This window comes from Meleagris gallopavo, chromosome 5, assembly GCF_000146605.3.
Source record: "Meleagris gallopavo isolate NT-WF06-2002-E0010 breed Aviagen turkey brand Nicholas breeding stock chromosome 5, Turkey_5.1, whole genome shotgun sequence".
NCBI classification, from domain to species: Eukaryota; Metazoa; Chordata; class Aves; order Galliformes; family Phasianidae; genus Meleagris; species Meleagris gallopavo.
This window is the reverse complement of record NC_015015.2, coordinates 33,092,595-33,105,470: the sequence shown is the minus strand read 5'-3', so window position 1 is coordinate 33,105,470 and position 12,876 is coordinate 33,092,595. Positions and strand designations below refer to the sequence as shown.

General features: G+C 36.1%; 1 long non-coding RNA gene across 2 annotated transcripts in view; it reads right to left on the bottom strand.

The window, feature by feature from the left end:
- The window catches only part of LOC116216677, a 203,279-nt gene that overhangs the window by 36,961 nt on the left and 153,442 nt on the right, over positions 1-12,876 (bottom strand). For both annotated transcript variants that reach the window (XR_004159934.1, XR_004159935.1), the window contains exon 4: positions 10,447-10,543. This is a non-coding gene — a long non-coding RNA (uncharacterized LOC116216677). The remainder of the gene's footprint in view (positions 1-10,446; positions 10,544-12,876) is intronic.

Here is a 12,876-nt window from a genome sequence, read left to right as displayed (position 1 = left end):
TAGATAGATAGAGTGTTGTGTAACTATTAAGAATAATGACGAGAAAAGAACAGGAGAAAAAAAAGATATCCCTGAATTTAAATACCTCAAAATATATTCTGAAAGTTAACAAGAAGGTCAGTGTTCTTTTCTTTGAAGTGAGACACAAGTTTTCAAGAAGATATCAGATGAAAAAGAAACGGTAAAAGATTTACAAACACGGTGATATCTGATCCCTTGAACACAGTGCTATCATATTCACATATGAATATTTTGGAACCCATCAATGCTAGTTGCTTCCACCTTCATCTCTTTTGAGCAAACTCATTTAATAACAACTCGAGTCAAACCTCTCCCTTTCTCTCTACCTCCCCTAAGCCTGGACTGATTTTGAATAAGCCCGGCTTATTTTCCCCCCAGGTATCTAGAAGCCATTTAAGATGAAGTGAGTAAACGGAATGCCTGGGTTAGACTGTCTTCCACACTCAATTATTGCATATTAATTCATTTCTACTATGCATATCTGTTCTTTCTGCAGGACAAAAGCCACCTGGTGTTGTACTCTGTTTTCTGGAATAATTTTAATGGACACCTACATCTTCCAAGTTAACTTACTGGACTTATTTGACTCTTCATTAGTTTTACTGCATTTAATCAGATCAGAGACAATGATAAATGAAAGAAACTTTAAATACAGTAAACAATTTTATTATTCTTCTATTAAATATAATTACTTATTTATCTGTCTTTATTGACACTTAACAGATGCCCATTTACAAAGTGGTAAAACTTTCTGAAAAGTATAAATATACCTTGCTGTGTTTTAAGTGCCAAATCATACTTTAAGGTTCATTAAGGATTATGATATGTTTTCTATTAAAATGAAAGCATCTTTAAAACCAAAAATTACTTGCTTGTGAAGCAGGATTATTAAATCATTTCAACTTCTCCGTGCTGATTTCAGCAATAAGCAAAAGGAAACTTCTGTAGGAAACAGAGTAGTAGTTGCAACCAAATGTTTGTTCCATGTCCTCAGTTTTATTTTATTTTTTCTTTTTAAAATTGCACACACACAGACAAATATCATAAGGAACTGCCACCAATGCAGACAGTGTGATTAACACTCTGTGCCCAGTATGGCATTTACTACTCACCATATTAACTAGGGCTGTTTAAACTTTCCCTATTATGCCAGTCATTTCAAAGCTGCTATTGTGGAAAGCCAAACATCTTATATTTAAATCAAAAGCCATTTGTCCAACACATTCACTTTCCTTTGCAACTATGCAGAAACTTGCAGTGACATTTCACCAGAAATAAGATTTTGTTCAGAGAAAAGTTAGTCTCTGATTAACAGTCATTTTGAGGAAGAACATATTGATAGTTCAATATTGAGTTATATTTAATATTTAGGTTATACCTGACAAAGCTGAAGTTTGATGGTCACTATAGCATTTGAACATGCAAATATACCCAGGTGAAGATATGTATTATTTAGAAATGATGTCTAGATTACTGACCTCTTCTGTTAATTTTTTTTTTTCCTTGCCAAGAGGAATTTGGTTTCTATTCTGCTATTTGACCCCACCACATACTTGCATAGCAAAGTAGATGATCTGTATGGATTGCCAGACTACAAACAAGATCAAAATTTGTCTGGCGTAATACGTCATTATGACACTTTCCTTGCAATATTGTTACATAGTGCTATATTTTGCAATGACATCTGCTTCTATTCTCAAATGTCTGTGTTTCTCTATGTGAAGTTTAAGATTTATTATGAACTAAACTTTGGAATGTGAGAACATGGCTATATGAACAACCAATCCTGTAGACATAGATTACATAGACTCCTGTAAATCCATTATGTAATTCAGCTTTTATACTAAGGTTTCTACTTGAAGTTGTGCGTGGTTTTAGAGATTTAAACATTTTTTGATCTTACAGTTTTTGTATGTATCTTTCTATGCAGATGTTTTGCAGTGCAAAGGAGAATCTGAAGAGCTCAGTCCTCCATCCTATGTTGGATGAATAGTTTCTGCTTTTACTGACTGTGGTGCAATTTTTAAATAAACCAAAATTTAAAATGAACCTGAATAGTTCCTTGATAATTTTGTTAAAATGGATTCTTTCCCTTCACAAAAATAATGTGATTTTTTTTTTTACTTCAGTTTTTATTGTGAGTCATATTTAGGAGGAAATCTGGACAATATTAAAAACTCTCTTTATTTAATTTTATTTAAGTGGCTATTATAAGTACTTCATCAGATATTAAGAACTCTTGAGTATTTCCTTTTAGAGGACTGTGGAAAATAAATAATGTCTAGAAGCAAATACAGGAAACTTCTTCTGTGTTTCAAGTGATTAGAATCACACAAGCTAGGCTTTAGCTACAGAGGTCTGCTTGATACTAGAGATAAGACCAATATTGGGAACACAAAAAATGACTTTATAATACTGGTCATCATTAGTTCATCAGAACACCCATGATTGATGGTTTCTGGATAAAGGTATGTAGTGAGGAATTTTTTTTTTTTTCATTTGCCCCATATTTTAAAGAACATATCAGAATGACACTACAAACATCACATAATTAAGCATTATAGATTAATTTACACATTGCACATTGCAAAATTGCACATTGCACATTGCAAAAACCACTATGTATTTGTTTGAATGACTCAAGTTTAAGACCATGGACGTTGCCAAAAAGGGGCCTGCCACTGGCCAAAGCTGAGCTGTTGAGTGATACTAATTGTACCTCTATGAGAGCAGATTTAGGAAAGACAAAAAAAAAAAACTGCTGTGCAGCAGCATCTGGGAGAGAGAAAATGTGACAGAGAGAATCCCACAGACACCAAGGTCAGTGAAGAAGGAGGATTTAGGTGCTGGGGCTGAAGCCCACAGTGGAGAATATCATAGCCCATGTAGAACCCCCCACAGGAGAAGCCTGAGGCGGGAGCAGCAGCCATGAGAGGAACCTACAGGTGGGGAAGAAGGTCTCAGGGAGCTGCCACACATGGGAACGCACGCAGGAACAGTGCACTCCCAAAGGGTGTCCCCATGGTATGGACCTGTCTTGGAGCAATGTTTGAAAAGCCACAGCCTTTCAGTTCAGTCCAGTTCTGGGACATCATCCCGTAGGAGGGACTTCACATGTGGTAGGAGACAGGAGTTACCATGAAGAGGTGGCAGAGACAAAGTGTTATGAACTGACCACAGCCCCCTTTCCTTGTTCCCCTGCATCACACAGGGGGAGAAGGTAGAGGAGGGTGAATAGGGAGAAAGTGTTTTTAGTTTGCTTTTAGTTCCTCATTGCTCTAGTCTGTTAGTAAATGGGCAATAAATTTTATTAGTCTCTCTACGTTGAGTCTTTTTCACCCTTAAAGATTGAGTTCCGTAGAGTGCAAATCTATGTGAGTTTGGTTGTTCTGATTACATATGTGAACCAGATCTTGCAAATCAAAATAGATGCCTCTGCTGTCACAGCATGGATAATCAGCAAGCCATGGTAACTGTCCCAAAGGTATTTTGATGCCAAAAAATCTATCAGCTGTATTCTTGATTTATTTATCCTGATACTTTTATCTGAACTATTATTTGTTTTTAATGCAACACATCTATAAGATCAGTTTAGCCAACATTAAAACTTCTCTACCTATGCCAGTTTAAAAAAGTATCTGCTAGCATTTAACTATTAGACATATCTTATCACTGAAGTGGAATAGGGAAGCTGGAAGCTAAATTTAGACCTAAAGTAAATACATTCACTCTGTTATTTTCACTGACATGCACTGAAGATATCTTCTCGTGACTGAAAACCAAATCTGCTTTGATTAGATCAAAACAACACTGAAAGGAAACTTTCTGTAAATGAAAGATCAGTATAAGGACAAAGGACAGTATCACAGTGTACAAAGGTAAGACATAAAACAGGAAACATAGGCACAGAAAAAGGATTAGGAAGGAATTCTGATAGGAATTTCAGCCAGCTTTGATAGAGACAGGTGTAGAAGTGGGCAAAGAAAGAAAGATTGAAACAAAAATGCTAGAATGGACTTTTTTTCGGAGTAACAAGTAGTAGAAAGTTATCCTTACAGTGAAACTCATTGGAATTAGAAGTTTGGGAACTTAAGAGGTGCTTCATCCCTTGGGAAAAAGTATTACTGCACATGATGGTTATTCATTCAAAGAGTAGGAATGGAGAATTTCCTTTTCCTACCACCTACACCAGCTATTGTAGCTAGATTTTGTGTTAGGGAACACGGGTTTGGGTGTTCAAGGATGTTGTTCTTCTTACTGTGGTTGTAATCTCCTTAGGTGGAAATTTGAATACATGGTAACTTTTCTTTGTTGTACCAGTCTTGTCACAGGTACTCAGTAAGTGATGGTTACTGATTTCAGTGACTATTATAATGTAGATTTCCTCCTTTTTCCCAGTCATTACTATTTTTAAATCAAGCAACTTAAACCTATTCCAGATGGGTTCTGGTTTCCATAAAGACTAAATTACAATTTGCTTTTTTTGAAACCAGTCAGTAATGATGGTGTCCTAGGCAAATGAATAGCTGTTTTGGCTTGGTTCTTAAAAATTTTGCTTTCATATTTCATAGTGTGCTGAACAGAAGAACTGTGCAGGAATTGGACTAAAACTGGCATTTTATACAAAGTCATTCTGTACTCAGAGAAAAGCATTATCCCAACAACTATGCTGTTCCTAGTTGATTTATTAAATAAATAAATATTAAACATATTAACACATATTAAAAAGAATCATACCTGTTTTCCATCTGTTTTCCCCTCAGATATGAAATGTGGGCTAAACTTACATAGAACTACACATAAGCATTCCTAAGTCTTTGCTAAATATTTTTTTTCTCTAAGCAATTGTCTCTTTAACCTTCATTCTTATTGTTTCCTAGTACTTATTTTCTTCCATTACTATTTTTGCTCTTCCATACTTGAATGACAGAAAGTTGCACCCACTATCACATGACCTAAATACTCACTTACAGAGAAATATTTTCAAACAGTGACCTCCTATAGCAGGCTAGAAATTTTATAGTAAAAGCCATTCTATTGATGCTTTTCCATTCCTTTGTTCCTTTCTCCTAAGAAAAGTAGATTGGAAATACAGCAATTATTCTGCCTGAAAATTGAAAGGGTTTTCTGAGCAACCTTGCACAATTGAGCTGGCACATGTAAAAACTGTTTCTGACTCACTGAGCTGGCATATACTGCTAAATCAGCATTGGCAAGGCTCCAGACATCATGTCACCAACACTGGATATTGTACTAAGTACCAGTTCTGAGCATTGTATCCAAATTGGTTTTATTGAGTTGTTTCCTTTAGTGCTGCAAGGTCTGGCTTAAGAAACGAAAGCCTTAGACTAAAAATAAAAAGACCAGTGTGTAAATAAATGCATGTCAGCTGAGCCATGAGTAATTGAGTATACTATTAATAAGAACACTGCTTAAATTCCTTTCAATGCCTATATCTTCTTACACAGACTTTAATTTTTTATCAATTAGTTAAGAATTATCTTTATAAAATAGTTCAGAAGAAAAAAATATAGAACAAGACATTCAAAAAATGATTACAAATTCCAATACCCATGATCTACTGAAGCCTCGCAAACAATCTCTTTCTGGAAACAAGTATTTTGTTACTTCTTAGTTGAAGTCATAGGAAAGAATTCTAAAGGAGCTGCTCTTTGTGAGCTACTAGGTAAATCTTGATATTATAGTCAATTAGTCAGTTTCTCATTTCATTCTAAGTGACGTCATATTTCCTTTCGCTTTTGGTAAAGTGGGAATATCCACAGGGACAGCAATCTAGTTCAATTAATCATGCAAATTTGTTAATTTGCAATTAAATTGAATCTGATCTGTATGCTTAATATACAAAAAGCAACATCCACTTTGGACAAGATTTGTCCGCTTTAAATTTAGCCCTATATGAAAAAGCTTTCAATATACTTGATGGAATATAATAGCCAAGTCTATGGTAGGGCTTATACATTACACAGAGGAAGAGAAGATGACAGAGATAGAAACAACAGGGAAAAATGGCATATTAGAATAATACGCCAGAATGCCAGAAATCCTGTGTAGCTCTGTAAGGTTGTCATTGCTCTTACTGACCAAGTTAATCATCTTAAAAGTAATTTGTGCCACCATTCATGCTGCAATATCTATTTTGATTTTACAGTGGATATACCCATAGTGTTTCTGAAAATAGGAAGACCATAATAAATCATTTAATTTACCATCCTCTTGCAAAACAGAATGAATTCTATCTGAATTAGTCCAGATACATTTTCTGAAATCTAACCCCAAAAAGATTCATCAAGGGATTTAAAGATGCTCTGACAGATTCAAATAGTTTGCTTGGTTAATATCTGAAAGCTTGTGGACTTCTACATTGTCAGCTCTCCAGTAAAAGCAGTGACAATGTAAACCTCTAAAAATGTGTTGGGAAAAGAATACTTGATTATACCCATCTGCAGGTTTGGCACTTACTTGAATAAACTTGTACCATAGTGAAATTCACTGGCCTTGAGACAATGAAGAAATAAATGTATTTGTTTACAAAATAAAAATAATCAAACAAAAGATAAGCCAACACTAAGACAATAAGTACAGAAAAGATGATAATACCTGTACCTGGTACTTAGTAGGTTCCAAAAGTTTTTCTCACTCTCAATCTTTCTCAAATCTAGCTGTCAAGCTAAAACACACTTCATAATTTCTGGCTGATGTTCAGCCCTGCATCTTCAAGTTGTATTAATAGAAAAGAATCTGACAGTGGGGAGTCATGCTTATTTTTACAGCAGATTATCTTTGAGAGCTATTCATATTCAAAATCCCCTTCCGCTCCTTTTGTCCCACTCTTTCTGGTTTTCTTAATATTAACTCAGTGGTGAAAATTTTCCTTTTATGACCTCAATTCTCTTCATCGCAATCTTTAAAAATGTCAGGGTCTCCTGGACATCGTTAGATGGCAACACAACCTGCTAAAACACTCAGTCTTGCACAGGGGTGAACCACTGACAAACCAAGAAGGAAAATTTATCTTTCCCACAGGCTAAAGCAACTGGTACTTTCATATTTACAAAGATAACTTGTACTTCGTGTTCCATGTAAATGTGTAAGTTTTCAATAAGATTTGCAAATTAGATTAGTGTTTGCTTTTGACTGTGTCACTTCATTAATTATTTATTAAATCATAACAACTGACTTTGTGGTGGTATTGAGTTTGTGATGAACAAAGTGACTAATCTGGTCTTTATAGATCATGTAGTTAATGTTGATTCTACAATCTGCTGAGGCTAACTAGACCAATATGTTACTATACTTTCCATTTACATGGTGGTTTTCAATGTACATTTTAAGTTTTCTTTCCTGAAAATTTAGGCTATTCTCATTATATTTAACATAGGTTGGGTTACAAGCATATTCTCTCCTTACTGCCCTCTTTCAGTCTGTTTCAGCTCCCTTCTTTCAACTTGTCATCATACATCAAGTTTTCTCTATGTTTTAGTTTCTCTTTTTCTGTATTCTGTTCAGATTTGCATATCTTGATATATCTATCATTCTCCATGACTGAATGGTTTTCCAACCAATACTGAACAGACCAAAATAATAATTCAACATGCCTTAAGCAAAAAGGAATGAGATTTGCTGTTTCAGATCTCGTTCTGCAGCTCAGGCTCTGTTTGTATAGTTGATCATAGAATCATAGGATTGCTCAGGTTGGAAAAGACCTTAAAGGTCATCGAGTCCGACCATAACCATACTACCTTAACTCTAACAACCCTCCGCTAAATCATGTCCCTGAGCACCACATCCGAATGGTTTTTAAACACATTCCAGGATGGTGACTCAACCATCTTCCTGGATAGCTTGTTCCAGTGCTTAACAACCCTTCACAACAAGGAATGTCCTTCTGCAGTCAAACCTCTCACAGACTCAGCTGGCTACTATTTGGTCACTGGCTGATATTGATGGAGATGGACAGCTGAAAGCAGATGAGTTTGTGTTAGCCACACATCTAACTGATATGGCCAAAACTGGGCAACCTCTGCCATTAACTCTGCCTCTTGAGCTTGTACCACTTTTCTTCAGGAGTGGAAAATACACTGAAAAAAAAAAAAAGAGGGAAAAACCCTTTCTGTAAAGAAGTTTTTCCTGATATCCAACCTAAACCTCTCCTGGTGCAACTTGAGGCCATTTCCCCTCGTCCTGTCACCTATCACCAAAGAGAAAAGACCAATCCTGCTCTAACTGTGAGCACCTTTCAGATATTGGAAGAGAGCAATAAGGTGTCCCCTTCAGCCTCCTCTTTCCCAGACTAAACAGCCCCAGTTCCTTTAGTTGTTCCTCGCAGGGCATAATCTCCAGGCCCTTCACAAGTTTTCTTGCCCTTCTTTGGACCTGCTCCAGCCCCTCGATGTCCTTTCTGCATTGAGGTGCTCAAAGCTGAACACAGTACTTGAGGTGGGTCCTCACTGGTGCCAAGTACAGGGGCAGGATTGCTTTCCTAGTCCTGCTCACCATACCATTCCTGATACAAGCAAGGATGCCATTGGCCTTCTTGGCCACTCGGGCACACTGCTGGCTCATATTCAGCAGACTGTCCATCAGTACACCACGGTCCCTTTCCATCAGGCAGCTTTCCAGCCACTCCTCTCCAAGTCTGTAGGGTTGACTGGGGTCATTGTGGCCAAAATGCAAGATCCGTCACTTGGCCCTATTGAAACTCATGTGGTTTACCATCGCTCATTGATCCAGCATATCCAGCTCCCTCTAGTGCTTTTCTCCTCTCTGGCAGATCAACACTCCCTCCCAACGTGGTGTTGTCTGCAAACTTACTGAGGGTGCAGTCAATCCCCTCATCAAGATAACTGATAAAAATGTTAAATAGAAGTGGCCCCAATACTGAGCCCTGGGGGACACCACTCGTGACTAGCCACCAACTGGATTTAACTCCATTGATCAGACTCTTTGGGCCCAACCATCCAGCCAGTGTTTCACCCAGCAGAGCGTATGCCCATCCAAACCACGGGCAGCCAGCTTCTCCATGAAAATGTTATGGAGGACAGTGTCAAAGGTTTTACTGAAGTTCAGGTGGACCACATCATCAGCCTTGCCTTCATCCACTAAGTAGATCACCTTGTCATAGAATCAAATCTTGTCATAGCTCTTTGCTGCCTGCCTGTATGTAAATCTGTGGCATTTGGTTCTCCTTCCTGCAACTTCTGTTCAGCATCACCTTTTCAGCCTATTGAGAACTTTTTGAATGTAATTATGTTTTCCATTATGGTTGCATTTTCTCTAAAACTGTGTAATCTTCAAATGTAGTAAACGTTTCCTGTTCCAAATCAATAGCGCTACTGAAAGAAACAGTACAGATTGTTGTGGAACTGGTACTAATGTATCATTCTAGTTAGTGGAAGGGTTTTCATTTGACTTGATAGTAACTTTGTGTTTGTGTCATTACTAGCTTTTCATGATGTAATAGAGGACAGGACTGAAAGCCTTACGATATTAATATAAATAAACTCTTCTGCTTATATTTACATACAAACTTGTATATTTTGTCAACACCAGTGTGGGTATATTGAGTCAACATCTTTTAACTCACTAAAGTTACAGAATGTAAATGAACAGAAGTATTTCAGATGAATGAGCATTATTTTAGTAAAAAATAAACTTAAAGATATATGTATTTGTTGATACTAGAAATGTATTCTTCCAGGGTTTGTTCATGCATCTTTTCCTGCAAACAAAAGACTTCTCTGGAAACATAAGAATCTGACTTGAAGAAAACTTCAGTGCCTTAACAGTCCATAAATAACAAAAGTAGGCCTAATGGTTTCTGAAAGAAAAATGCCAAGCTTATCAGTAGAATCCCCAGCTGTAATTAGCTCATTTTTTTTCTGTGGAATCACTATTTTTTACAGATTGAGCTGATGAAGCTGTGCGTGCTGAAACAGTTGTTCTAGTGATTTGACCACAAGGAATTTGGTTAAAAGAGAAGCAGCCTTTCAATCTCTACTGCAAGGAACAACTTTGGTTGCCACTTTGGGAAAAAAAAAAAGGGGGGGAAGGGGTTATATTTAATAATTATATAATATAACATGAAGCATGATTCACTGTAAGAGCTTTGCTAACTAATGATGTGGTTATATAATAACCATAACTGAAATACTTGAATTATTTTTGGAAAAAAAAAAACAACAGTTAAAGAAGATCTTTACACGTCCTTGAAAGGACACTAATGATGATCATATATAACATACTAAACACCCCTGCAAATCACTCTCCTCTCGATTAGTTTTATTCAGAACACAGACTCTGATTTTGCTTTGGAAAACTAACTCCTGTGACCTATACAGTTGAAAAAAAACCCCATCCCACAGCTATACTTTTCCAAAAGCAGAACAAAGAGAAGAAATAACATACCTTTCACAAGGGACTTGGTATTATCTGAAACCCTATAATCCAAATCTCATTCTGTTTCTTCAATTGGTTGAGTGATTTCAGTAGGCGTGCCTGCAATCTAATCAATTTTAAAACAGCTGTAAAAATAGATTTCATTCACTGAAGGACATCCTACTCATGGATTAACATCAAAGTTATTAAACACAAAAAGGGTGTGATGAATTACAAATATCTTGATAGTTCCATTTGACTTACCCCAAGATTGTGATATCTGGGGGTAACTTTAGAACCCTAAACTATTACTGAGAAATAATAGATACATATAAAAATCCTATTTTACATAGCAGCAGAGAAAGGTTTTTCCTGTGCCATGAAGATCTTGTGAAATGCTGTAATAGCTGGTTAACACTCATCTGGAGGTTTTAAAAGGGCATTTGTATAGACAAAATATCATAATCATATTAGACATGCAGAATATGTTATAGCTGAGATCAGCTGCACTAGCCTTGCTAATACTTTTGCTAATGCAGGCTTACTTAAGAACAAGAGATGTTTTTGTTAGAGCTAATTCTCTGAACATACAATACATCTGTGAATAGTAACAGAATCATTCATGTTGCCTTCCTAGTAATAGTGCTCCCGGTGGCAACAAATTACAAATTAAGTTAGGAAGGATTGAAGGTAATGGAAGCTTAAAACGAAGCACTTTAAAAGAAACATTAGAAGTATTTTGCGCTGAATATCCTCCTGTTTTCAGAAACAAAATATTAATTTTACTATATGTGTTGCATTAACAAACAAATTGGAAAAAATTTCCATGCAGAAAATCCAATCTAGAAATTTTCTCACTCTCAGTATTCCAAATAGAGAAGGATCAGAAATAGAAATGTTGTAATATATCAATGCAAAAATCAAGCTTGTGCTTAGTCATACTTCTGGAAAATAATTCGAGTTTTATTTTAAAAAAATACATTCACCTATATATTTTGAACCAGAAATTCTCTATATTGTCAGTCTAATTCCTGTCTTAGTCAATTGGCAGTTGCACCAGTGGAAGTTACAAAAACATACTTGAAATAATCTGCCTAGAAAAACAGTCTTTTTTTTTCCTAACTTCCTGCAGGCTGATTTGGATTTAATAACATAGAAGTTTATATGTCTTCCAAATCTGGTATTCACTGGACTTTAGCAGTAACTCATGGCAATGTGTACCCTAGGTTGAATTTCCATGGCATGTATTCTATTATTTGATTTTATTCTGTGTATTTTACTCTGTCCTTCTTTTCTCTAGCGAAGCTGTTGATCAAATTTGCCAAGCCATTTACCTGTTTTCTGTAACATTTTTTGAAATCCTCTTCTACTATTGATGTAATCTTCTTTGAGATAAGATGGTCAGGACTGAAATCAGTTTAGCAGGAGAGTATACTACTAATTTATATACACTGCGTATTATTTCCTTCTTACTCATTATATACAGCAAACTTTATTTTCATAGATGACTTGCACACAGTGAACCTCTTTAAATCATGTGATTCCATTTTGATAAAGGTATTGGAAAAATTTGTTTAATCCAGGATTTCTAAATGCTTCTTGTTTCCAGGTCATCTTATTTTAATGTCCTGTGCCAAATACTTGTTCCACGTGAAAAACATTTTAATGTAGTATCTGTGTTTTTTATTGATTTAATATGCCAGCATTCAAAAAGTTCCTTCTACTGGTTACTGAATTTTTAACATCTCTGGAAAGGTAGAAGTTTGTAGATTTTACTTTATCTCAGTAGCAGCAGATGTGAACTTATTTGATAGATAATAGAAAGTTGTAATACCATTATCTCATCTTGTAGAATGATACAGCTGTGTCTAGTCCATATTTCCATTCAGATGGGATCTGTGTTTTTTCTTAAAATGTATAAAAGACTTTTCTAAAATCATTCCATGCATTTCATAAAACTAATTGAAATAGGAAATCATAGAATGGCTTATGTTGGAGGGGACCTTAAAGCCATCTAGTTCCAATGCTCTTGCTATGGGTAGGGTTGCCAACCACTAGATCAGGCTGCTCAGGATCCCATCCAGTCTGGCCTTAAATAGCTTCAGAAATCCACAGCCTCTCTGGGCAACTTGTTCCAGAACCTCACCCACCACCCTCTGAGTAAGAAGTTTCTTTTTAACATTTAACCTAAATCTCCCCTCTTTTAGTTTGAAGCCATTTCCCCTTTGCCCTATTACTATCAGATTATACAGTGTCAATCCCCCTCCTGCTCATCAGCTCCCTTCAAGTTCTGGAAGGCTACAGTAATGTCTCCTCAGAAATGCTGACCTCTCTCTAATAACTGGTACACATTACATGTGTAAGGGAATATCCTTTTGGGAACTATTCGCTATTGGTTGAGCGTATCTCTCAGAATACCCTGTTATGTTCTTTTTTTTCTTTTTCTTTTTCTTTTTTTTT